Below are 24,330 nucleotides of genomic sequence, written 5' to 3'. Positions count from 1 at the left end.
ATCATACTAGCAGGCCATTTAAGGTTGAACGTTTTTTGAAGCTTATTTATGAAGATAAGTGCCAGCTCTTCATCGGGTGAGTCTATGATGGCGTCAAAATCTGACACATTCATTTTGATTGATTTGCGAATAAACGCAAGTAAATCCTGCAGTCTAGGGACCTGCTAGCAATAGTTCTGTAAACTGAGATAGTCTACTAGCAAAGTTTGTGAGAAAAAGTTAATGGGTGTTGTAGTGTTGTGGGAAGATGCTGTGAAGTTACTTGGCTCAGCTTGAATCACCTACCTCCCTAAGAATCATACATCCACCAGTAGTCCTCATATCGGGTGGGGGCCTACTGGTTATTGACCTCATGCATGTTTCGTGCAGAGGGGGAGACAGTAGGAATTCGGGCAGGGCAAGAGCCAGCGCAATGCAAGATTCATGGAATGCCTCCATAAGTGGTGAAGTACAGCCAAAAAAAAGCGCAATGACTAGCAGTAGAAAATAAGCACGTCCGTCAAACACAATCAATCCAAATTCCATCAGACAATCACTTTTCCTCCTTTTTCCATGGCCAGACATCTTTATACTGCGATAGTTAGTGAACACAACAGGATTACCGACGAGAGTCAATCAAATTTCATAATTTAAATGCCAATCATACGAATCCAACCAATCAGGATATCTCTTGTCTGGTAAACAACAAACAAGTGAGACAAGGCGTGACCAACCACCTGCAAACAATAGTCATGTGATCAACTTATCAAGCCACACCTCAAATAACGGTCAACTTGCATTACTTGATAAAGGTCTTAACTTTGCAGTAGCACCTAGAACTGTTAAACTGGATTTTATATACCACATAGAGAGAGAGGCATTAAGTCTCTTCCTATTGATATAGCTGATAAAATTCGGTTAGAAAACAGCAATGTTCTGAATAAAAAGAAAACCTTATATAGCAATCTTACAAAAACTGAACTAGCAGCAATCAAGTCATTGAAAGCTAATCAAGATATAATTATAACAAAATCGGACAAAGGTAATGCCACTGTCGTCCTTGACAGGTCTTATATCAGATGAATCAACTAGTCTCCGATAACAGCACCTATCAACTTGTAAACTATAATCCAACTAACAGAATAAAGAAGAAAACTAAGAAATTACTTAAGTCCATCACTTCTTGGCCTTCAGACCCTGTTAAAAAAACTTATACCCATTACGCCCGTTCTCCCAGAATATATGGTGTTCCTAAAGTACACAAACAAAACGTTCTGCTTCGGCTGATAGTTGAAGGAATAGACAGTCCTAATTATCACCTAGCCAAGAAATTAGCGTCAGCACTCAACGAGTTGGTAGGTCATTCCCCCTCCTATATAAAGAACACAACACTTTATAAACAAAATTAAAAACATAACACTCGGCAAAGATGATTTTATTAGTCAGTTTTGATGTTTATCCTTTTCACAAATGTCCCAATCAGTGATCCTAAGGAACAAATTTCTGCCCAACATTACAGTCCTCTTTATCCACGTACTACGTTCCAGTTACTTTGTGTGGCAAAATAAATTCTACTTACAAAAAGAAGGTACGGCCATGGGCTCACCACTATCTCCACGAATTGCTAACTTTTATATGAAAGCTTTTGAGCAAAGTGCTTTTGATTCCTTTACTCTAAAACCTACAGTGTGGCTTAGATACATTGAGGATGTTTTCGTTATCTGGCCACACGATCGGCAAACATTAAACACATTTTTTTTTTTTTTTTTTTAAATAACGAAACCTGTGGTGCGTTCATAATTAGAAGAAACACGTATAAACCACAGTGAAAATTATTTAATTGATGAAAATATATAGTGTTTCTTCTAATTAATTAAACACATTCCTTAGCCACCTGAATATTGAAATTGAAAATCAGAACTCGCTCTCATTCCTGGATACACTGGTCACACATCTTCCCTCAGGCAGTCTATCCTTCATGGTTTTTACTGCAAACCAATACATACTGGCCAATATATACATGCTAACTCATATCATCACCCATTGCAAAAATTTGGAGTCATTAACATCCTTAAAAACAGAGCCATAACAATTTGCTCCTAAACAAGAATTAAAAATTATTAGCAACACATTTATAAATAATGGATATAACAAAACTACCATTAATAAAGTTCTTCATAAAACTTCATCAAAAAAGAATATAGATTACAGTAAAACCATAGCCATCCCATACATTAAAGGGTTATCAGAAAAAAATCAATAGAATCCAACACCATTATAATCTCAATACCACTTTTAAACCGTCTATAAAACTAAAAAAACATATTCAACTCCTCTAAGAATCCTCTCCTCCCACTGGCACATCCTGGAGTTTATTGCATCTACTGCACCTGTAACTTACCTTATATTGGTGAAACTGGACGTACAATCCTAATACGTACAAAAGACACATTAAATATAACAATTTTGGTGAAGCAGGCCTCTCAGATCACGCTCTCAACACCCTACACCAAACTGATTGGAAAAGTACCTGCTCTTTACATCATACAAAAACCTGGTATGAAAGAAAATTTAAAGAAACTTGTGAAATTCTGATTAAGCACCCTAATTTCAACGGTGGCATATGCTGAATATGCGCCATCCAAGAATTTGGATGGCGCATATTCAGCCTACTTAGTATCTAGCATACTATAAACATGTTGCTCTCTAGCTTTGATGTAGTAAAGGTTTTTTTTTTCCACCAGAGGTCAGGCCAATAATTGTAGTAATGGTTGGTCAGTAACTTTAGCAAACCACATAGATTGTAGTGCAGCTTGTTTCTCTGTATATATTGTGTATGCTCCAGATGATGACCTTGATATGAAGGTCGAAACGTCGAGTGTTGATTTTGGTTTATATTAAACTAAAGTTTTACTCTAACACGGTAGTTGTCTCCATAATTTTTCAAAATGTATTCTGATCACCGTGTAAGCATGAAAGAAAAGAAATACCTAAGTCTGAACTAGGCAAGTACACAGTTGAGAAAATATGAGCCATTATGTTTAATATTTTTGATCTGCCTCTGCAATTGCATCTCTCAGACCTGTCAGATCCTTGACAAAAAAATACTCAACTTCTGCAAAGTTAGCCGTTGATCAGACAAGTAATAATCATATTTAGGTCTTCAAAGTATGCTAGACTTCTTTTATTTGATTTTTGTTATGTGCAGCACTGTGTGGTCTTGCATTGCCGTGTTTCAGTATCACAATCAGTTGACCTATCCAGGTAATGTTTGCCCAAACGGCATTCACTTGTTATAGTTGCTGAAGATGGTTGCCATTCATGGTGCCCCTCTGGGAACCAGCTCAAAGTGAATTGCATCCCAAAAATTCCACCTGATGTGCAGTTATACTTTGTTCTTTGGCCAGTCAACTAGAAATGCTACCTTATTCTAATTGAGCCATTGCTTTTTGTCGTTCAGACTATTGCAGTAAACTCATTTTTACTACAGGCAGTGATCTATTTGATGAAGCATTTGTTCTGAGGATATTGTGTGATGCTGAACTTGTTCCAGTGTTATTTCATGCTAAACATTCTGATGATCTTGCCAGTCTGGTAAATATAAAGGGGGTCCTGGCCTCCCCCAAAGAAAAAGGGAAAAAAACCTAGAAAATTTTCAAAAAATGTTTGCCTAATTAAAATTAATTTTTTTTTTGTTTTCTATTTCTATACTACTAATGAATTAGCGATCATTGCAGATGCTCAGTCATAGGTCGTATGTAATGCGTAGTGTGTATTCTCAAATCATCTACCCCCCACCCCCCCCAAAGATTAAACCCTGAGTGTGCTACTGCATAACTGTCATTGGTTTCAAGTGTTCCATTTGAACCACACAGCATTCTGACCTTTTTCTTCGCTGGTTTGACTGCTTCAATCAGATTCAAATGTGAATGCTCTCAAATTATGGACTTTCAGAAAGTCCATAATTTGAGAGCCCATTTCTCTTTCTGAAAAAAAAAACTAATTTATGTATTATGTAAATTATTCAGAATTTTGCTTGTAAGACCAAGTGCTTTAGTTTGGTATACAGAACAAGTACAATTTTTTTTTTATTATGACAGTGAAAATACATATGAATTAGAAAATTCAATGCAGCCCACAGGAGCAAAAATAGTTACACTTGAATAATGCAGTCATGATGGCAAGTCTTTGTTTACAGTTATTAAGGATAATAATAACTATATTAAATATTTAGAATTTGAATTTCAGGGAATTCTTGTGTCCACATGTTTTGGAAATTGGAAGTGCAACATATAATGCTTTTCCTTTCTGTCATGGTTAGATGGTGATCAACATTCATTTTTTAAAAAATATGGAAACAACTACTGTGTTATAGTAAAAATTTAGTTAAATATTTAATAAAAATCAAAATAAATTAGACTATCATATCAAGTTCATCACCTGGAGTATGCACATATATACAAAGAAACAAGCTATGTTCCAATCTACATAATTTGTCAAAAAATCACATTAATTTCATCAAATGTTAATACTACCAACCTGACCTCATGGGGAAAAACCTTGCTACATCAAAGCTAGAGACTACTGAGCTCTGATTGGCTACCATTAATACTGCTTTTGTTCTAATTTATCTGTTACTGATTTCTAACAAATAACCATTAATTAACTTAAGGAATTCATAATGTACACTAGAATATAAATTAAATTAAATTAAACTTTAATATATATATATTTCCAATATTTCGGCAACATCACGTTGCCATCTTCAAAGAAACTTAAAATAAAGACACGTGCATGCAGGCACTACACACAGTAAATGATGAGGACGAAGCTATTGTTTCTCCTAACCTGATGGTGCCCCCCTAGCAGGCTATGTAGGTATTCTTGGCCATTGGGCTGAAGGTTCTCCTGATGTACGTCTCCCAAATTTGGGGCAGTCTCATGCAACCAAATTTATTGAGGTTTGGCATGTTTCTTAGGGATGAGGCTGATTCCATGAAAAGTCTTTCAAATTTGAACTTGCTACGGTGTATTATTGCGACTTTCTTCCACCATATTCTGTGGCGTGTATCCAGAGCATGGTCTGCAAGACCAGAGTGGCTATACTGGTGAAAACGGATGTAGTCCTTGTGTTCTGAAATTCTGATATTTGCTGTCCTGCCTGTTTGACCAAAGTAGGACAGCTTACAGCTGCAAGGGACCTGGTATACACCAGGTAGGTCTAGGGGAAGTGGTTGGTCTTTAGTGGAGCAGATAAGGGATGCCAATTTTCTGTATGGTCTGTAACAAGAGGTCATGTTTTTTTTTTAAGATTTTGGTAATTTTTTTCGAGGTGCCTTGGATGTAGGGAATGGTGATGGATTTAGAGTAATCCTTGTTGTTTAAGGGGGGGGGGTTGTGGTTTACTGGTTTGAATAATTTTTTTTTGGGAGGGTAGCCATCGGCAGAGAAAGTGTTGAGGATTTGATTTAGTTCAGTGGTTAGGGCATTGTCATTTTGAACAGATAAGGTTAGCCCTGTTGTGTAGTGTCTTAATAACTCCATATTATTGTGGGGGGGGGGGGGGGGAGGATTGTTGGTGTATGTATCTGCCTGTATGGGTGGGTTTTCTATAAACTGAGAAAACCAAGGTTCCATCAGGCAGGCAGATGACTAGTGTGTCTATGAAAGAGGCTGTTGTTTTCCTCTTTTTCCAGGGTGAACTTGATTCTGGGGTGTTGGTTGTTTAAGTGTGATAAGAAGGAGAGGAGTGTATGAGAGCCATGTGGCCAAATAGTGAACACATCCCCCCCCCCCCCCCCACAACAATATGGAGTTATTAAGACACTACACAACAGGGCTAAACTAATCTGTTCAAATGATAATGCCCTAACCACTGAACTAAATCACATCCTCAACACTTTCTCAGCCAATGGCTATCCCCCCCAAAAATATTAAAACCAGTAAACCACAACCCTCCCCTCCTTCACAAGGATTACTCCAAATCCATCACCATTCCCTACATCCGAGGCATCTTAAAAAAAAAAAAAAAACATGACTTCACCTCTTTTTACAGACCATATAGAAAATTGGCATCCCTTATCTGCTCCACTAAAGACCAACCACTTCCCCTAGACTTGCCTAGTGTATACCAGGTCCCTTGCAGCTGTAAGCTGTCTTACTTTGGCCAAACATGCAGGACAGTGAATATCAGAACACAAGGACTATATCCATTTTCACCACTCTGGTGGCAGACCATGCTCTGGATACATGCCACAGAATATGTGGAAGAAAGCCACAATAATACACCGTAGCAAGTTCAAATTTGAAAGACTTTTCATGGAATCAGCCTTAGCCCTAAAAAACATACCAAACCTCAACAAATTTGGTTGTATGAGACTGCCCCAAATTTGGGAGACGTACATCAGACCTTCAGCCCAATGGCCAAGAATACTTACATAGCCCGCTATGGGGCACCATCAGGACTTTTAGGAGAAACAATAGCTTCCTCGCTTCATCCTCATTTACTGTGTGTAGTGCCTACGTGCACATGTCTTTATTTTAAGTTCCTTTGAAGATGGCAATGTGACATTGCCAACATATTGGAAATATATATTCTAGTGTACGTTGTGAATTCCTTAAGTTAATTAATAATCATGTATAACCAACGTATAAGCCTTTCTATAAGAAATAACTTTGATATAAGGTTTTTTTTACCCCCCCCCAGAGATCAGGTTGATAGTTTAACAGTTGACCAAATTAGTGGTGTACTATGTAGAGCAGGGATGTTCAACCTGTCGATTGCAGAGCGATTTTTGATTGATCTCTTGTGTATTCCTCCTTACAAATTTAATTAAAACTGAAAACATATTTTATTTATCATCATTTTGTATTATTTTTAATTCGCTTTAAGTGTATTGCTATTTATTTATTTTTCGTTAAAATTGTCAAATGAGTAATTTGCTTAAGTCCGGGTAAATGAATTAATTTGGATCAGTGGAAGTCAAACAGCGCGCCGAGTGAATACGATTATAAGCAAAGTGTAAAAACTCTATTGTAGCTTAAATATTAAATATTCCAAAGTACATTACATCGATTTTTTACTTAGGTTAAGTCCCATGTGAATACTGTAAAAAAATAAACTTTGTTTGTCTCAGTATAGTTTGTATTTGATGTTTTTGAAGCTAACTGTATATACTGCTTTAATAAGAATATGTTACAGTGTTAAAAACAAAGGCAATGTTTTTGTCGCCGAAGCTGTATATGGCAGCATCAGAAAGATTGTTATTGGAACTTATATGTATGAGAAAGACTTGCAGGCTCTAAGTGTAAACATCTCCAAAATCAGTCAGAAAGAGTTCAGACAACTTTCTGATGGCTGGTAACTTACAATCAGAAGAAAGCGGAGGAGAACCAAAGGTGTGCCGAACTTGAAACTTAAGATGAAAGACTCATACCAATTCTTTGGGGGTTGCCAAACTTCACGGTTCCATAATTGTTGTCAGAGAGTAGGCCGCCCAGTCCAGAGTCTCCGTCAGAGAGGCTGCCTGGATCCACGTTGCTTGAGAGAGGAGTTTCCAGCTTCCAGAAAGGAGTTTCTCGGTTCAAGACATCGCTAGAGAGAGACTACTTCTAGGCTGCAGACAAGGTTTCAAATTGCTGAAGAAAAGTTTCCAGTTCAGGTTAATGTCAGACATTCACCAGTATGTTGCGTTTTCATTACAATTTGATGAATCAAAAGACTTCACTGATATTGCTCAGTTAATGGTATTTATTCGCATGGTATTTCAAGTTTAGTCAAGTAAAGAAGACATTTTTTCGGCATTTGATGAAATTGTGAAACAACACAAACTTCTGCTTTTTAAACTTGTGTCTATTACTACTGATGGTGCTCCTGCAATGATAGGTAATAAATCAGGCTTCGTTTCATTATGTAAAAACGATGACAAATATTCAGATTTTTTAACATACCACTGTATTAATCACCAACAAGTACTGTGTAGTAAAAGATTAAACACAAAAGATGTTTTGGATATTACATTTAAAATCGTAATTCTGTTCGAGGAAAAGTCCTGCAACGACGGTTATTTAAATTACAGGCAGATGATGATAGGGAACTTCTGTTGTACAGTAATGTTCACTGGCTCAGCAGAAGTCAATTTTTAGAAAGATTTCTTGTATTATTTAACAATATAAAAATTTTCTTGGTGAAAAAGGAGATATTTATCCACAATTGAGTGATAAAAGATGGTTCTTATCATTTTTAGTAGATTTCTGTTCGAAATTAAGCAATTTAAATATAGAGTTAGGCGGTAGAGATAAAAATTTAATTGACATGTTAAGTTCAATAAAAACTTTCCAACAATACTTTTATTAAAGAAAAATATAAATGACTGAATTTAGACATCTCACATATTTATTAAAATTTTTTGAACAAAATAGAGAAATGCTTCGCTATGATTTAAAAGAATTAATTTGTGAAATAGAATTAGTTGAGGAAGAAATAAATTCAAGATTTAAAGATTTTAATAAAACTGAAAAGATTGTATCTTTTATCAATAATCCATTTCAAGAAAACTTGAACATCACAGAAATTTCAAATAAAATTAGTGGGCTGTTTGATATAAACCAAGCTGAAGTAGAACTTGAGATAATAAACATTCAGAATAGTTTACATTTAAAATCAATAAACAATGAAGTCATTTGGAAGTATGCACATGAAAAATTCCCAATATTAAATGATATTGCGCGAAAAATTCTGTCGTGTTTCGGATCGACATACTTGTCAGAATCTGCTTTTTCAAATATGACCGTCATAAAAAATCAATTAAGAAACCAAATTACAAACAATCATTTGGATGATTGTCTGCGATTGGTCACTTCTTCATATCAACTTGACTATGAAAATATTACGAGGTCCAAACAATGTCAAATTTCACATTAACTTTTTTTTTTTAATCAACCAGCATTTCCTGTAACTTGTGAGTTTGTAATCAATCTGTTGTTTTTTCTAACTTCGGTTTTTTAAAATACAGAGTTAAATATTTTATTCCAATATATTTGTTTTTTTTTTGTTGTATTAAAATAATTAAAAGTGATAAATAAATTTTTAAATACACAAATAAAGTTTTTAGTTGTTTATTTGTACATAATCAGATATCAGGTTGGGGGAACATGATCTATATAAGAGAGTAGATCGCCGAATAACTTTTTATAGAAAAGTAGCTCTCGTAGTAAAAAAGGTTGAACACCACTGTTGTAGAATGTATGTATGTATACTATGAGTGTATACTCCAGATGATGACCTTGATATGAAGGTCTTCAGGTGATTATTTTGGTTAATATTAAACTAAAGGTTTTACTATAACATGGTAGTTGTTTCCATAATTTTTTTTTTTTTTAAAACGAATATGTTTTAATTGTTTGACTTACAGTAGTGATAAACTCACTCGCAATCCAACCACATATAATTAGGAAACTATGATAGTTTACCACTTGAGCAGTACATCGCAGTGAAGACAGTAGTAGCTCTTGCCTAAATGAATTAATTAATTGCAGATGTTTATTTATTTTTTGCATGTAATACTTAAAGAATAAAAGTGGGTGTGTTTGATTCCTTTTTTTTATGGATGTGAAGAAAATTTTTCACACCATGTCAAAATTTGATAAAGTAATCAGACTGACTGTTTAGCATTGTGTCACTAAGCTAGCTCAATGTCAGGATCACTAGGTAATCAGGAGTGGATAAACAAGACATTACTATAATTGCACATATTACATGACACCTCCAAGGACTCATCGTGGGAGGATATTCTATTCTACTCTGCTCTGTTACCTACATCTCGCCTACTACTTAATTCTCTAATTACAATACTGCTGCGATCAGCTGCCCACCATCAATAGTAATTTTTTTAAAACCCGAGTTTCCAGCAGGGGAAAACCGTGCTACCTCCGTATGAGATCAGCTAACTCACCATCATTGAAAAAAATTCCATATAAATCCTCTCATCACAAAAGAATTGAACTTAGGCCTTTTCGGTGAATACAGTTTAACCACCATAATTGCCTTGGGACATACTTGGTATGTATATAATTACATGGATGTAAAGTGCCCATTGTAGTCGATTATAGAAATAATATGGATATGAAGCATACTATTCTTGAGAGACACTTGTGACATGAAATTAAGAATTATCAACACGTTAGCACAAGAATATTTTAATATTTGCCAAATATTTCAGTCTGAAATTAACAGACTTTCATCAGTGCCTTGATAGGAACAGTTTTTACAAGGTGGAATACAAACAATTGGTCATTCAAAAGTAGACCGAGTCGCATGATGTTACATTGCTAAGCACTAAAGAGAGGTAAATTTCATCAGAGTGATGAATAAATTATAGGTATCAATTCACAATTTCATACAACAATCTTAATTTATAAATTCAATTACATATACAGATAACATTAGACTAATGCAAGAACCAGAAGGTCTCAATTGGAAAAAATAAATAAAAAATGAGTGTGTTATCCGGATTAAACTTTCCTATATTTTTGACAATGATAGGCAATCATTTCGATTCAAGTTAGGGCATTGAAGTAAAGCCTCAGCACTCTCTTTGAATAGGCGTTCGAACTTATAGCGACATCTGTGTAGAAGGCGAGTCCTGGACCAAAGAATGTTGTGGCTTCTCTCTATCCCGTGTTGCACCAATCCGGACTTATTGGATTTGTTGTGGAGAATGTACGATTGATGTTCTTGTATTCTTTTTTCTATAGAGAGTGGTTTGTCCAAAGTACGACAGATTGCAGTCACACGGAACTTGATATACACTAAGCAGCGATATAGTTGAGCGTTTATCTTTAGAAGAGTGGAAATTCTCCACAACAAATCCAATACGTCTGGATTGGTGCAACACGGGATAGAGAAATCTATATACAAGTTGCCCAGTTGTGAGGGTACTTCACTTGCAGACTGTTTGCTTACACTTGGATAAAGGATTAAACCAAGAATATAATTTCATGACATCTTTAATTTATAGTATGACCAAGTGAAAAAAAATTCAACATCTATCTTGGGACACCTTTTGGCTACTCGTATATAGAAATATAACTTCTGCATTACTTCAATCTTGTATCACTTCTGGGTCTGGCTCTCGCTGAAATTACTTCAGATGCAAACGTTGTTTGCTTACACTTGGAGAAAGGGTTAAGCCAAGAATATAATTTCTTGGCATCTTTAATTTATAGTATAACTAAGTGGAAAAACTTCCAACATGGCAGTATTATATTAAAAATTAAAAATGAGTATATTAGGAGAGAACCTGACATTGTTAGCATTTAGGAATGTGTTAATGGAGTTAATCTCAGGTGGTATGACCACTTAAACCGAATGCAAGAGGAAAGTTTATCAAAACAAATGTTTTTACCAGGATGGCAGGAAAAAGACCCAGAGGAAGACCAAGATGTAGGTGGATTGATACAATATAAAGTGCCTTAGTAGAGAGAGAGAGAGAGATAAAGATCTGATAATATTGGAATGTTGACAGATAACAGATTAATTTGGAGGAAAATTGTTGATAAGAAGTTAGTAATGTAACATTTACATGCAGTATCATAATATCCAGTACATCCCCTTAGGATATATGTCAGGAATTTTAATAAATTATAATATAGTTAGCAATAAACCTTTTAAAATAATGAAAAATTGGCTTGTTTATTTTCAAATAAAACTTTTTATTTTATTTTTTTATGTAGCTTAAAACTCTAGCAGAGTATTATCAGGAGTTCATGTTAACCAATACAAAACAGAAACATCTTACTGGGTACTGTGACTTGCTTGGTTAGAAATGCACTTTTTTTTTTCTTTATTCAAAAATAATGTAATTAAGATTAAACAGTTCTCAGCATGTCAGATGAGAACAACATTGTCATTGAATTTTTGATATGCACTTTCAAACAAACAAACAAACAGAATGTACAGGATACTATGATAGTAGTACATGAAAATTTTACATTATTACTAGCTTCCTATTACCAGTTTTTCTGCCAAATTAGTCTACTTGTTGGAATTCCAGTATTATCAGATTTACATTTTGTTCTTCTGAGGCACTTCTAACTGCATCAATCATTATCCATCTAATTCACAATTTTCCTTTGGTCTTTTTCTGTTACCTTGGCATCAGTCTTTCTTCTCCCATCCTGTTTAAGTGACCATACCACCTGAGATTGCCTTTGCTCTCTCTCTCTCTATCTCACACACACATTTCTGAATGCTAACCAAATATAAAGTTCTTCCCTTGTCAGGCATTCTGCTATTGATGTTGTCTGTGGTTCTGTTCTCCGATCAACTGTTTTATTTCTAACCTTACACTCAGATTCACAAGTTAAAATTAGTTTGAACACTGTCTTGTGTACAATTCAGTGTTTTGAATAATTTCTTGCTGCACAAAAATGTATTGTATTCAGTTGACTGGTCAATTATTTTGCATGTAGTAGTACTTTTGTAATTTACCAGTTTACATATTCCATTGTCTATTTCCATATTTAATTTGCCATCTTCACTAAATCTTGTGCCTAAATACCAGTAATGTTTTACTTGTCCTATAGGATAGTTCCCAATTCATGATGCAGGTGATGTTTTCGATGTGTCTGTTTTTTTATTTCTGAGTTTCTTGGGCCATCCCTGGAAGTTATGAAAGAAAGCTGTGAACAAGGGAGTGAGGAGTGGTTTCTTTGCATGGAGGGTGGTTGAACTGTGGAATGCATTGTTTGACAGAATGGTGAAGCACAAACGTTCAAGGAACGTTTTCTAGGAAGGACTTTGTGTTTTCTAGGAAGGACCTCCCATGATGAGTCTTTTGACTCCATTGAGACCTGAATCATAATAATAACACTGTTAAGTAGTTATTCAGTTCAATTAATCTTTTCACTGCTAAACTCAAGTTATTTTCAGCATGCATTTATATTTAATCTTCAGTGAAACAACTTTAAAAATATTTGAATTTTGCAGGCATGTGCTGACATCTGTTGTGAATATAATTTAGTCCAACTGTGGCACTTTTTTTTTTGTCCACCTCTGCTGTCTGGAGGAATATATACTGATTGCATGTAGCTGAAAAATCTCCCAGCCTTTGTGTCATATGGTCATATCTTCCTAGGGATAGTAAAAATAGTGGGAAGTATGCATGTTGGTCATACATCATGGAAATTTCATGAAATCATCAGGAGAGAGAAATAGGTAGACTAATCAGTCAATAATGAAGCCTTGTTGTGTAATAGATACAATAAGAATACATTAGCAGTTGACAGGTCATCTGTTCTGTTGAATTCATGATAAGGGCTCAAGTTCATTTTTCATCTCTTGGACTGATAATAGTTCTAAATTCTCAGGCACTGTACAATGTAAAAGCAGGGATATTTCTCATCCCTTGTTCTGCCTGCACCATTGGGGAAAAGAAAAAAAAAATCACCAGGTACAGCCATGTGTGTTCACCTTGCTTGCAGAAAAGAAAGGACAGATACATATATGACAAATGTTGCATTGCCCTATGTGGTATACTCTCCCCCCCCCCCCATTTTGAAAAATATACAATGGCTAAATTTTGAAAGGATTAGAAAACAAATAACTAAGTTTTGTATATGTTATTTTTTAATTTGAATTATACAAGAAAATTGTGCAAGTAAGAAAAGTTTGGATGGCTCTTATCTCAGCAGTGAAATGATAAAAGGCATCTGGTAGACTTGTACTGGATTTATTTTAGAGTATAAATTTAAAATAAACAGATGAGATTAACACCACCAACATTCTTAATTAACTTCTGAATTATGCAATGCAGCTGCATAATTCAGAAGTTAAAAAAAATTATTTCATATTTCATCATGTATGACTGAACATCATTTTCTGTGCCTTTCCACATTGTGGGTTTTTTCCTTTCCTCTTGAATATTTTCTACCACCATTCTGTCATTTCTTGTTTCATTGAAGAATCTTGTGCATTAAACAATTATGTATTATATTATCTTGAATAATATACAAAGGCTATTTCAAAAGTTGTGCACACACATATATGGCCATGGGATAATGTCACAGTTTTCACCTGCATATCATTTGTAAGCCTTCTCTTAGTAAAAGATGTCATTTACTAGTTTTGTGTTTCTGGTGTTCTTTTTATATGAAATAAGACTCAGGTCAAACAGTGCTCAATGATCAGCATATGGGAAATCCAACCAAGATTCTCTATGCTTTATGTGAAGCTTATGTAAATTGTGCAGTGTATTGCAACACAGTGCAATTGTAAATATCTTATGTGAAGATCAGAAAAGCATTAAATATGATCTAAAAAGTGAAAGGCTGTTCATAGCTACTAATGACACATTGGTGGTTATCACCAGTCAGCTGGAAGATAATCAGTGCAAAACATGATTAAATCACAGTTGAAGGAAACACCTCAACAAAGTATGTTCTCAGAATTCTAACTAAAATTATGTAAAAGAGATCAATGAAGCTTGGTGGATATTCAAGAACTATTTAGTAGAAGCAATGTTTAAATGTATTCCAAGCGTCAGAAGGTTAAATGAGGTAGGTGTGAAATGGATCAATGAAGAGATTAAGCATGCGATCCAGAGAAAAAAGGCATTATGGAGACAGCATAAGAGAAGTGGTAATAATCAATTCCCTGAGGATTACAAAGAACAGAGAGAAGCATGAGCAGCAGTTAGTTAATGAAGAATCCTAGGAAGTTCTTTCGATCTGTAACCAGCAAAAAAAAACAATGATCATGGAAGTATGACATTGATGGGAGAAAATGGTATAAGAACTGCTGTGAAAGATATAGTGGAGATACTTAATAAGCAATTTATAAAGGTCTTTCATTCTTGCAAATGTGACATCATGGAGAGTTTAAGAGCAGTCGATGATGGGAAGGAGAGACTGACTGTAAGTGAGCAAGAGGTATATATGGGGAATTGAGCAAACTTGATGTTAATAAGGCTGTGGGACTTGATAAAATATCATCACGTATTCTGAAGGAATGCACCAGGGAACTGACACTGATGACCTTCCTTGACATATTTTTTTAATATGAGTCTTGCACTGGGTTGAGTTCCAAAGGAGTGGAAGGAGGGCAAGATTGTGCCGCTTCATAAGGGAGGTGATAGAACTCAAGTATCAAATTATAGGCCTATCTGTGTGTCAGGTTTTGTAGTTAAGTTGTTGGAGAATCTAGTGAGAACTAGCATCCAGAATTGGTTTGACATCAATGGTATTATCTTTGATGTACAGCATGGATTTGCTGAAGGGAGGTTATGTTTTAGTAATCTACTTACTTATTACAATAAGGTGACGGCTTTCTTGGAGAGAGGAGGGGGATACACAGTATTATACTTTGATTTTATAGCTTACTGCACTATAAGGTAATACTCAAAGTAGAGCAGATGGGGTTGGATATTAGATTAGTTCATTGGATTGGAGACAGAAACTGGCTATCTGATAGGTATCAGCAAGTGTATGGGGGAGAAATATCCCCGAAAAGAAAGGTCACCAGTGGTGTGCTTCAGGGGTATGTTTTAGGGCCATTACTGTTTAACTTGTATGTTAATGATATTGACGAAGATTTGGATGGAGATATTCAGTTATTTGTAGATAACGCAAAGTTGGGATAAAGTATGAAGAGTAGAGAAGATGTTGTGGCCTTACAAGAAGACTTGAATAGATTGAGTGAATGGGCATGAGAATGGGGATGCAAGTTCAATGTTGCAAAATGTAAGGTTTTAAAAATTCAGAAACAAAGATGGAATGTAGAACTTATGCTTGGTGGGGATATATTGTTGGATGTAGAGGAAATAAGAGATCTTGGGGGTGATAGTGGAGATAGTGGATAAGGATCTGAAATTTAGGGGACACATTGCCAAAATTGTGAGGACAACACAAAGAATTCTGGGAACGATACAGAGGACACTGACTTGTAGAAGTAAGGAGATTCTTGTTCCATTGTATAAGACTCTGATTAGGCCACACATGGACTACTGTGCCCAGATTTGGTCACCTGGTTTTCAGAATGATGAAGAGATGTTGGAAAGGGTCCAGAGGCGACTGACTAAGGTAGTTTCTGACCTCTAGAATGTCAAATATGAGGAAAGATTGAGAAGATGCAATTTACAGAGTCTAGTGGATAGGAGGAAGAGGGGAGATATGATAGAGATCTACAAGTTAGGGATTGTTATGGGAGCAGTGTTGGAGAAATTTTGCAGAAAACAGTGGGAGATCAGGGGAGAACCAGAATACATCGCTGGAAGCTGTATAAGGAGGGTGGGAGCAGCGGAGTGAGAAGCAGGTGTTTTGCATGCATAGCTGTAAATGATTGGAATGCATTGCCTGAGAGGGTGGTGTCCGCAGAGAATTTGAGTGTGTTTAAGGCACAGTATGATGAGCTGTGTGTATGACAAAAGGACCTCCTAGATGAGTCTTTGATTCCAAGGGGTCTTAGGATAATAATAAGATTCTGTAGCTTGGGATATAACCACTATAAGACTTGTGAAATGGAAATTACAATTCCTTTTTAAAGTATCAGCAAAACTTGGGATTGAATTTGAGGTTTGTGATAGGTCATTTATGGCTCAATGTGGTATTGAGAACACTAGCTTTGAGATCCAGTGGAATAACATCAAACTTTTATATAGATTATATATATAAATATGAGAATTTATTCAAGGAAAGTGCTGAAGCCTTACTTTATCTGCTGAACCTTAATCATAATGACTACCATTCTATCCCTAAAGGTTACAAAGTTGTTCTACTTTGTAACCTTTATTACAACTGTATTAAATAGTTGCACATGCCCACCTGTCCGCGCAGTTAGCTTAGTGGCTTTGCGCTTCGCAACCATATGCCTGGGGAAGGATTGTCCTAGGTTCGATTCCCGTCGGAGATGTGAGGAGCTGAAGGATCTTCCTCAGCCATAGCCAAGTTAGCCGATCTTGGGCACCGGCAGTAGGGTTTTTCATCCCGCAAGCAGGCAAACCGGCCCCGTGAACACACAGGGATACAGCCAAGAATACCTTGAGGCATAGGAGTGACCATTCTATCCTCGTATTTCGGTTACGAAATCCAAGCATGCTTGGAAGGTTGTGGGCCTTAAAGGCCTGTTAAAACCATTGGGATAGATAAATAGACATACCAACTATCCTAATTAATATGCAACTGCATGTGCAGAAGGATTTTATTATAATACATGCATTATACTCTTTGTTTTGTTTTCAAGTTTCATTATTGTTAGAGAGTGCAATGCACAAGATGAAATACTTGTATAATAAATCATTTTTACTGTGGTATATGTGTGTGTTTATATAATTATGGAAGCTCTAAAGTCTCAGTCTAAGAGAATGCAGGTAACCATTGGCATACCACAGGAGTCATTCCTTAGGTTAAATATGTATTTAATGATACTTAGGTTGATAAAGAAGGCTCCTGTTACAGAATCCTTTCAGGATGATTTGAATGGACTTGTGCTTTGGAAGTGATGAAATCATTTAATTTATGAGCTATAAGGTTTCCATTTTATCCAAAATTGTACCTTAAACTTGAAGAGATTGTAGAATATATATTATACTGATGGAAATTTATAACATGGAGTTAAATAGAAACTAATTTGTGTGAACCAAAGTTATTCGCTCCCTTTACATGGCTTTGATAGGACCATATTTGGTCCTATGTTCAGATCACATGGACTATCTAAGACAGCAGAGAAGTCTCATTAACCAAAATATGTTGTCTGTGGAAATGTTACATATTTACTGAGTGTTACAGAGAAGAGGAGGTATGAGGAAACATACATACATAATAATGCAATTCTACAGTATAGCCACAGATTTCTTTAGTTCATGGAAGAAATCTCTGTATCTGTAATGAGGTGGGGGAGAAACTGAACAACCTTGTGGTCTGGGTTACTCTTGTATTTTGTGGTGAGCTGGTAGAGTAAGTTGCCAGTGAGACTGTGTACTTCTTCAGTCAATATATTTAACTTATAACAGGTTTCAGATGTCAGAGTTATGGGGGGGGGGCACCCTTTTTCAATGGGTATTTGGACTGCTGGAGGTAACTGCAATAATAACAGAAAGAAAAAAAAAAACTAATTCCAATATTCATCCTGTATTGCTGATAAGGGGATAGGAGAGAATTAACATGTATTTATTATTAAATTGGGAATTCAGAATTCCAGACAATACATTAATAAGGGTGATTAGTTTTTTGTAAAGTGTGGATAGAATATGAATGCGATAGGTTTATTAGTTTTATTCAATTATATGATTTAGAGTAGAATTACTGCTAGAATTGTTAGAAATGAGAGAAAGAAACTCTTAGTTAAAGTATATATTTTCAGTTGAACTTTGAGGTGAATACTGGTAATGATAAAAACATTGTTCAAATTGAGTAAGAGGGTATGGAGGGGAATGATGTGTATGTTTTATTTAAAATCATTTCACTGACATAAGGAGTCAACTTTCTTCTATCTGCAGTAACTGTGAGCATGATCATGCATTGCTGTTTTTCACTTCCAGTTGTGTGCATCACACTGTTTTCACCGTTTTCTATTATTGTTGTTTGGTGGCATGTCGACATTGAGGAGTGTTTGATTGGAATTGGCTATTTGTGATAACATATAGTTATTGCTCTTCCTAAGTTGAATGATGTGGCAATGAAAATCCATCAGTTTATCCTCAATTCTTTGGCAAAGGGATGTCCTTCAACGAAGGGAAAGACTTTTCCTCTTCATGAATCTCGGCTCACGTTTAGATCTGTGCAACTGATGGCTCGTTTTATAACTGACTTGCACTTTTGAAATGTAACATCATGCAAAACACAGCAGCCACCTTTATGCAAATAACATATTCAAGTAACTTGTCCTCCAATTCAGGAAACTTTCCACTTGTAGGGTCTTGGAATGCTTTACTTGACTTATTGGTGCTTTCTAATGCAAGTTTCTGTTTATGCTAATATCACACATTAAACTCAGTCACTGTAAACTCATTGCCTGCTGCTCGATTGCCATTTTTTTCCGGAAAATTAATAACTTTAAGTTTAAAACCAGCATGTAACTTGAACGTTTCTCCATATTTCAAGTATTTCTCCAGATTTCGAGATTTTAAGATGTTAGTGTCGAGGATACATGTGATTCATTAGTTAGTGCCATTTTTATTCCATTAGTCTCTAATTGCACTATTTGTTGACAAATACACCAATTGCAAATATCTCTGTACCAAAATGCAAAACCTCTTAATTTCTTATTTCATAAAGTGAAATCGGGGGGGAGAGTTATATTTGATTAATACAGTAGTTGCACAAAAAAGCAAGCCAAGAAGGTGACTTGTTCTTAAAGATAGCAAAAGTGCAGTATGAGCAGAAATCAGCCAATCAAGCCAAGAAAAATCCTAGTGAGTTCTTTCACTATGTGGCAAGTAGAAGAAAAAATGGCCATGGTGATGTTAGTTGATAACCGTGGTAGATTTGTAACTGATACAGAGGAATGATTGAATTATTCAATGAGCACTTTATCAGGATATTTCACCTTTGTGAAGGTAACATCATGAGTAATTGGACTGTAGAGGGTATGATGGAGTAGGAATTGATGGTGTGCAAAGTAAAGTTTATGTTAAGGATGTGACAATGACAATATATCACTCTAGACTAGTGTTGTTAGTACCTGCATACCCATTTTAAGATTTTAATAACACCTGTGTACCCCATCTCAGGCAAAGGCAATTTGAATAAGCTGTAATATTTCAATCAACAACGAATAATTATAAGGATACTTATTTTTTAATATTTGCATTATCAGTCTAAATAGTTGATTGAAACAAATTTTATTTATTATTAAATTTTCAATAGTAAAAAAAAAATGAGATGAATTAAATTTAGCAAAGAGTTGAAATCCCATGGTTTGAACTATTTGAATTTAAACTTTCAATGCAAACAGCTCAAGCCATGCAAATGTAAGACGAGCATACCATTAACCAGATATGGCTCTTTAAGAGGACATGTTGACACGTTTTGCTTAAAACTTCTTTTCAATTTTTTCAATAACTTTTTTTTAGTTATTGAAAAAATTATCGAAGAGCCTTGTTCTTATCTGCGATAATATGGCAAAAATTATTAAGAAAAAAAGGTAACCAAAATTTAAAAAAAAAAAAAAAAAAAAAGGTGTCTCATGCCCCCCCAAAACGCCTTTTGCATACACCTAAGAGTATGTGTACCGCACTTCAAGAAACACTGCTCTAGGGAATTAATGGCACTTTTGCCACACCTGTTAATCAGAAGTCTTGCAACAGGGCAAGTCCTAAAGGAGTGGAAAGTGGCAAAAATTTTTATACTTCACAAAATGGGGAAGGGACTCAAGCTACAAATTATAGGCTGATCAATGTCTGGATGTATTATAAAGGGTAGTGAAAATTAAGATTCAGAATTGGGATGATAATAGCAGTATCCTCTATGACTGATCTGCATGAGTTTATTAGGAAAATGACGTTTTGGTAGTCTGCTTGTACACTACACCAAGTTGATGTCGATGAATTGGCTGGATAAGGGAGATGCACATAAAATGCCTTCATAGGCCTTTGACAGATTGCCACACAACATACTGGTAACTAAATTGACATGGACAAGATTGGATAAAACAGTAGTGAGTTGGATAGGTAATTTGTTGTTAGGTATCAGCAGGTTGTGTATTGCAGAGTGGTATCCCAGAAGAGGAAAGTTACTAGTGGAGTACCACAGATACCTGTGGTACTCCACTAGGACCATTAATGTTATGTTAATTGTCCTAAGACATTAATGTTATGTTAATGTCTTAGGACCATTAATGTTATGTTAATGATATTGGGACAGGCTCAGCTGGAGATATGCAACTGTTTGCCGATGATGAATGTTGAGGAGGACTATGAGGAGCAGAGCAAATATTGGCGTTGCAGGAGTGTGAGTGGAGCTTAGTTTAATGTTGCAAAGTGCAAGGTCTTGAAATTCGGTAGGCAAGGTTGAGATGCAGAGTATACAGTTAATGGAGAAATTTTGAAGGAGATGGAAGAGATGAGAGAACTGGGAGTGATTGTAAAAAAAAATTGTAAGAACATCGTAATGAATTATGGTAATGATGAGGAGGACCTTGACATGCAGAAGCAAAGAGGTTAAGGTTCTCTAGTATAAGGCCTTTGTAGTCTTATATATGGACTACTGTACACAGATATGCTCTTCTAGTTTCAAGGGGATGAAGATATATTAGAACAGAGAAGGTTTATTAAGTTGGTTTAGGTCTATGGAATGTGAAGATAGACTGAGGGAATGCTACTTGCAGAACCATATGAATAGAAGGAATATGATGCATAAGTTGGTGAGGGCTTGTTACCAGATTAATGTGGAGATTTTTCATAGAATAGAGAGAAGGATAGAACAAGAGGTCATCCCTAGAAGTTGTATAAGGACTAAGTAAATACAATATTATTCCATTAAAATGTAATAACTTTTTATGTGAAATAATACCATGCAGACATTATCATGGACAACCACACTAAGTAAAGTGAGAATAGTCCAGTCTCAAGAAAAGGATTAAAAATTGGCAATAAAATATTGTATTGGACTGTCATAATATATGGCAAAATCTCCTTAAGATTTTACACCAGAATATGAGGAGGTATATTGTGAAGATGTCATCCAAAACAGAGGTTGGAGAGAAAACTGGGTTTTCATCTCACACACAGACAAACTGGCCAGAAGAATGCATGCAGTTAACAGACATAATACACTGGCCTTATAGCCTTACTTGCTTCAGTTATAATTCCAAAAACAGCAGCAGCAATTCGAAAAAGAGAGAGAGAGAGAGAGAGAGATGCAGGAGAGTGCAGATCTGCAGAAGTTATACCTTCTAGAAACCTTAGCAAGAATGCCATTTCTACAAGGCACATTTTTGTTGTTTATCTCTTTTCAAATGAGATGTGGATTCATTGATTTTTCCCAGATGTTCTTGATGTATGTGTTTTTAGAAAGACTGAAATTGACTAAAGATTGTTGAGTGCAACATGGAGATGAAATCTTTCATTCCAGAAAGAATTTGGCAGCTTATCAGAGCAAGCGGAAACAGTAGTCTAACAATGGGGAGGGGCAGAGGTGTAGTCCTAAAAGAAATAGTGCCAGGGCTCTACTTTGGAAACAAAAATCCAGAGCATGAAGTGTGGCATTATTATTATTATTGTGATATGCGACGGCCATATGGTAGAGAGACTGTCTTGTTTTCTGAAACGAAAATGACGAGTGCAAGCTGCTATTTTTTGACCGAAAGCTGGAAATGCATTATAAGTCTCATTATTATAATTTTTATAATTTATTATAATGAATTTAAAAATTTTGATAGTTTTAAAAAAGTACCAGGGCGTCGCCCCTGGAGCGCCCTGGCCCGACTACGCCCCTGGGGAGGGAGTACAAATTATGGAGATAATCAAATTAGCAGCACTGTAGTGTCAATGAACAATGGCCTATAGAATGTTTCATTGTAGTGGAAATTTGTTTCAATATGGTTTATCTAGTCAACATTTTTACATTGGAAAGAGAACTTCTTAAGAAAAGATTGAGGACTGGTAGAGTGGTGAGGGTTATGTGGTAAAACTGACTTTAAAGTGATTGCTTACACCAAATACTTTAACATATCTTACATTTTGGTTAGTGGATGTAAAAATATAAAGTTAGTTGGAGTTATGGATAAATTGAGGTCACTTTCCCTTGGTCACATTACTGTTTAGATCAGGCGTGGCTAACTTCATTCTATACGAGGGCCAATATATGATGAATGGTAGCGTCACGGGCTGCACACTTTTAGATAGAACTTAAATAAAAATAAACTCTGCATTTTTTCAAGGCAATAGTTATATGTATTGAATTACTATATTTGTTAAATCATTTTACTACTGGGAGAACAATATAAAATACTTGATTGATTTAATATAAGTTGTTAAATTAAATTTAATTATATATTTCTGTTTTTTTTTTACGTGTAGCACAACTTAATGAGAACACTGTGGGCATTCATGTACGGCAACAAGTTCATCAAAGTCGATTTTCAACGATGATGACGATATTCGTAACAAATCCTGAAGGTGGTCATGAGTCGGTCGACTTCTTTGTGACGATTTAACTTGCAAACACACAAAGCACTGTGGTTTGTCGTCGTTATTGTTTATAAACAGAAATTCATTTCCCCATTTCTCCTGAAATGACCTGTTTTTTTCACACATCTTATTTCTTACTCATAGTACACAAAGGCTGAAGTAACTGACCAGGGGACACAAACTGCAAAAATAACACTGTTAACTGTGAAACTGATCACTGTAACCAGAACAGAGCAAGTGACTTTCAATGATGCGATACTCTGGAGCGCATAGAAATCTACCACTCCCACTACTACAACTCGCATAGAGAAGCAGTAGATTTTATAAATTGAGTAATCTTTTAAAAGCAATTTTGATTCCGTGTTGGGAATATAAATTGTTTCTGTCATCAAAAATAATGAATATAACTAGTATATCAATCAGAAAATCTGCGGTCGAAACTAATAGCTAAATTGATAATACATATATCAATCAGAAAATCTGCGGTCGAAACTAATAGCTAAATTGATAATACATATAATTTAATATAGTTTTTATCCTGCCGTGGGCCTGCTGTTGGCCACCTATGGTTTAGATCATCAGACTGTAGAAAATAACATTCAAGGAGGAGAGGTCAATATTTTCCTCCCTCAGAATTTGGAGAAGAATAGAATAGAAAATAAGCATGACAAGGAAATGTTAAGCATGAGAAAATTCAAAAAAGTGGATTCCATGATTTAGCATTCTCTGAAATATCAGATTACATAAACAAACATGTATTACTTATACACACACAGTGGTGCCTTGGTTAACAACGGCCTCAGATAACGACTTACTTGGTTAACGACAAGAGGCTGTAAGAAAAAAATCTTTTGGTTAACGACTCTCGATTATGTGAACCTCTATCCGATCTAAAAAAACCGGAATTTTCCAATCGCACTTAGCCACATGCGAGAAGACATTGTTGAATAGAGAACAGCCACATGGCATAGCTGTGAAACTCAGATATGTTTGACCCATCATAGCCAGCTGTTTACATTTTCCGTTTATTGTTTCTTTTCTTGTAGTGTACTGTGCTTTATTTTTAAATTTGTGGTTATAAATGCATTTTATGATGAAAATGAGTATTTAAGCATTTATTTTTTGTGTTGGTTCATATACACAATAAATCAGCGGGTGCGTGTCACTGTTTGTTCGCCATCAAAAGGCAAAATCAAATCTCATCTGTATAATAATTGTTGTATCTATA

At 35.5% G+C, this 24,330-nt stretch overlaps 1 protein-coding gene across 2 annotated transcripts in view; it reads left to right on the top strand.

Annotated features, from left to right (window-relative positions):
- Window positions 1-24,330, top strand: part of Topors (Topoisomerase I-interacting protein) — a 207,028-nt gene that overhangs the window by 174,728 nt on the left and 7,970 nt on the right. Inside the window, exon 3 of one of the 2 annotated variants that reach the window (XR_016549644.1) lies at window positions 22,992-24,116. The exons of the other annotated variant lie outside the window; for it this stretch is intronic. The gene's annotated coding sequence lies outside the window, so the exon portion shown is untranslated. Of the gene's footprint in view, window positions 1-22,991; window positions 24,117-24,330 lie in introns of those variants that run through there. 2 annotated transcript variants of the gene reach the window in all.

Source organism: Typopeltis vanoorti, chromosome 17 (genome assembly GCF_054136105.1).
Source record: "Typopeltis vanoorti isolate ZY-2024b chromosome 17, IOZ_Tvanoo_1.0, whole genome shotgun sequence".
In the NCBI taxonomy this organism is placed as follows: domain Eukaryota; kingdom Metazoa; phylum Arthropoda; class Arachnida; order Uropygi; family Thelyphonidae; genus Typopeltis; species Typopeltis vanoorti.
The sequence above is the reverse complement of the archived record's forward strand: the minus strand, read 5'-3'. Positions and strand labels throughout refer to the sequence as shown.